The 4,239-nt window shown below is 43.6% G+C and overlaps 1 long non-coding RNA gene across 1 annotated transcript; it reads left to right on the top strand.

The window, feature by feature from the left end:
- Positions 1–1,787: 1,787 nt before the first annotated feature.
- LOC123439824 lies at positions 1,788–2,231 on the top strand. The gene is made up of 3 exons (XR_006630181.1): positions 1,788–1,836; positions 1,913–2,017; positions 2,103–2,231. It is a non-coding gene; the product is annotated as an uncharacterized LOC123439824 (long non-coding RNA).
- The last annotated feature ends 2,008 nt before the right edge of the window (positions 2,232–4,239 follow it).

The raw sequence follows: 4,239 nt of genomic DNA, 5'->3' as shown, positions 1-4,239 counted from the left end.
TGGGAAGTTAGTGTGCGAGCAAAGTTTGTGAAGGGTCACCACAGGGGAGCAAAAAAACAAGCTATGACGCTTGGCGCAACCTCGTGTGAGTGCACTTGCAACAAGCCCAAGCTTCTGGGATATCCTTGTAGTCACGTATTGCGGGCAGCTGCAGATCAACAAATTAGTGTCGAGCCGTACGTATCACCATACTTCAACATGCACAATTTGTACAACACTTGGAACGGTGAGTTTTGGGCATGGGGCATTGATACGAACTACAAGCAATTATGGCCAGAAGGCACCACATGGGTTCCAGATCCCGCATTGATGCGAACCAGCAAGGGACGGCGTCAGTCTAGGCGTCATCGCAATGACATGGACCACAGCCAGTTGGGAGAACCAAGGCGATGCCGCGTATGTAGGTGTATTGGTCACCCGCGTAGGGAGTGTCCGTATCGTAACAACAACACTGCGTGATATGTAATCATGCTATGTATTCATAATTTAATCGTGATGTAATATTCGGAATATGTATTTTAATATAATCGTGATGTAATATTCGGAATATGTATTTTAATTTAATCGTGATGTAATATTCGGAATATGTATTTTAATTTAATCGTGATGTAATATTCGGAATATTTAATTTTTTTCATCGTGATTGCAGGTTATGGCTGAAATGCCCCAGCTTTTGAATGGTTATCACGACAACCACCACCGTTGCCAGCTTTTCATAAATCCAAATCATGAAAATCCTCCTCAGACCTTCCGGCTTCGAACTGTAAAGACGCCTTGGTCAATAGAGAATCTGTTCCTTGAACACCTTGAGGCTTATGGACTCCTACATTTTGCGAACATCGCAGCTCGTCGAGGTAGTTTTACTGCCAACCCATCCCTTTTGACATCCCTCGTTGATAGATGGAGACCGAAGACCCACACATTTCACTTTTGATGTGGAGAGCTTGCACCTACTCTAAAAGATGTGTCAATGATCACAGCTTTACCAATTAGAGGTGTGCCAGTGGTACATCCACGAGTTTCTCCTAATTGGCCAGCAGATGTCTCTGCTCGTCTCAGGCTCGAAATGCCCATATCAGATCGTTCTGGTCCGCCTCGAGGTGTCCCACACAGCTGGCTTCGTATTAACTTCGAAATTTTATCTACCCATGCTGATCCTGAGACAACGAAGAGACACTTGTTTGCATATTTGTTGTGGCTCTTCGGTGTGATGTTTCCTAATTCTCACGGGGATGTAGTTTTGCCTGGTCTCATCTATTTTGCCGCAAATATAGTAGACGAACCTTTACCCCAAAATCCACCATATAGCTTTGGTTCTGCTTTGCTTTCTCACACATACCGAGGGTTGTGTGATGCCACTCAAAAAACGGCATTCACATCTAAAGCTCCATTACTTTGTGTCTCCTACGAGTTTCTACAGTTGTGGTCCTGGGAATACTTACCTGTAGGACGACCGCAGATAGTAGAACCCGCAACCCCGTACAACTATGGTGAAGGTGTTGTAACTATGTCCACTCGGTGGATGCTGGGTCGAAAAAAATGGTCTACTAAAATTGCAAAAAATTGTTACCCCATATACCATGATCAGTTTGAGCTTCTTAACGACTCACTAATAACATGGAACCCGTGGATTGAGGCGCACATTGATATGGTATTTGGTTCGCAACACATGCCAGTGGAATGCGTGAGAGATAGTGCCTTTTGGATGACTCGCTGCAATTTACTCTATCTATGGTTTGTGGAACCATATAATCCTGACCATGTCATGAGACAGTTCAGTCTATATCAAGATGTTCCACCACCGGTTCCAAGATGTATCGACGAAGAAACTCATAAGTAAGTAAGATGTGACCTAGCTAAATAGATATTCCATCAACTATTCTTGAATTTTTTTTGTTATCTATAATTACAGGATGAGCAATATGGGCAGATCTGGTGTGGACTGGAATGCAGAAAACATTGAATGGATAAATCAGTGGAATAATGAAGCTCTACAAAATATAGTGCCTCAGCAACGGTAATTTTACTAATGTTAATTTAATTACGTGCTTATAAAATACAGAATGTGATGTCAATTTAGTAATGTTAATTTATTTATGCAGAACGTACGATGCAACTACGACAGAAGCGTACTATAATTGGTATCGCATGAGCACGCGTACTAGACTGACGAGTGAACCACCTACGATGCCAACACATCCAACGCATATGGAACAGTTGCAGAGACGGATGGACACATCATCATCTTACTATCGTGACTCCGCGGTAATAATCAACATCTTGCTATTCAGGTCCATCATTTCATGAACAAGTTAACCAACGAACAACGATTTTTTTCAGATTGATATTTGCACCCAAGTACAAGCGATGGCGAGTGAAGGAATGCGAGCCCAGGGAATTGATCCTAAAGGCAGGTCGTGGTTTAAAAAAATTAGCGAATTCGTGAGCACAAGGTTTACGAGATGCGGTACAGAGAACGACGTTGTCACTGCAGCGTACAACATTCCGGAACCGAGGTCAGCTAGACCGAGTGGGGCGCCGTCGTCGTCCATGCGGTGGGGAGAGGGTCGTAATACTATGCCGACACTTCCACGACATGACTCGTCTCTACCAATACATGGGCAGACATCACAGGTAAATGCTCCAGATGTAGGTTCGACACCCAACAGACTCATTTCATGGAGCAGGATGCATATACAGCATATGGCGCACACATTCAAGGATCTCAGCCATATCTGCCCACACGAGGGATTAGGATGCCCGAGGAGAATCGTTGGGCTGAGACAAGCGAGGGAGCACAAAGCTACAACAGCGGTCAGGTATGTACAATTATAATAAGCAATTACATAACTTCTATTTACACATCTTTTTGCTACACACAATTTATTTTAAAAACATTTTTTCGTGGACCAGGAAATTAATGATCCATCATGGGGAGATGAACATACCCATCATGGCGTACAGAAAGAAATACTCACAGAAACCCATGATACTCAATGCACGCTCCCAGGAATGATAAATGATTTTTTCGGGCAGGACGTTATTGGTCCATCTTACATCAATTCTGAGTCACAACCATTCACCTACAATTTAGAATCATCATCTCAATATGGATTTCAGACTCCACCACCTATGCATGAGTCGCAGACACAGGAACACGAGGGACAGTACGGTCGTGGTCTTCGTGAACACAGACCCCCTGATCGATTGTCACTCTCCGATCGTCGGGCAAGGCCAGCTGGTCGTCGTCGCATAGGGTGATTCTTCTATGTATGTGTGCGAACAATTGCATCTCTCTATGTCAGTTTCTAACTTTAAGATGTACGTACGAGACATCTATGTAGTTTCATGAAATAAAAGTTCGCGATATATTTGAAGTTGCTTCCATAAAATAAGATACATAAAATAAGATTCATAAAATAACATACATAAAATAACATACATAAAATAAGATACATTAAGATGTAGAGTTCATAAAAAAAACTACATAAAGTCGTCGTCATCCTTCGACGATGCAGAGCTCTCGCCCTTTGACGAAGCGCTACTCTTGGCCTTCGATGATGATGCGCTCTTGGCCTTCGTCGATGACGCGCTCTTGGTACTCGGCATGAAGATATCGTCTTCGTCCTCACTATCGTCAATCCATAAGAAGGGATGTTTTACTCCACCTCCACCGCGTATGTGTTGGCCTTTCTTCTTCCATCTTTCATTCAACCGCAGAAGTTCTTTCCGAATCTCCTCATATGTCCTTGCAGGCCACCCCTTCCTAGCTAATGCGTGGGCAACCTCATTCAGTAGCGTGTCACTACTGATGAGTTCGTCCCATGAAACTATTCTATTATCTACCTTGAAATTGCTAGCTAAGCGCAGAAGACACTCGGACATACCACTATGAAAACTACGATCGAAAGGATAATGAGACATTTTCAGCACACTCCTTACCCAACTTGGTATGGAGGGGGTTTTATAGGTGCAGCAGAGCGAGACGAATAACTAATGGCGGGAAAACGAGGAGGGAAAGCGAGGCGGGAAAGCGAGGGCGGGAAAGCAAGGGCGGGAAAGCGAGGCCAGAACAAACTGGCGGCAAAGCTATACGCGGGATAAAATGGCGGGAAAGCGAGGCGGGAAATAAATGGCGGGATAAAATGAACAGACACGTAGCTGAAATTAAGATACCCATTGCGGAAACTAAGATACACATTACTGAAAATAAGATAGAATTTGCCGAAATTAAGATAC

The sequence above is a fragment of the Hordeum vulgare genome, chromosome 3H (genome assembly GCF_904849725.1).
Source record: "Hordeum vulgare subsp. vulgare chromosome 3H, MorexV3_pseudomolecules_assembly, whole genome shotgun sequence".
Lineage (NCBI taxonomy): Eukaryota > Viridiplantae > Streptophyta > Magnoliopsida > Poales > Poaceae > Hordeum > Hordeum vulgare.
Note: the sequence above shows the minus strand (reverse complement) of the source record. Positions and strands in the feature narration are given on the sequence as shown.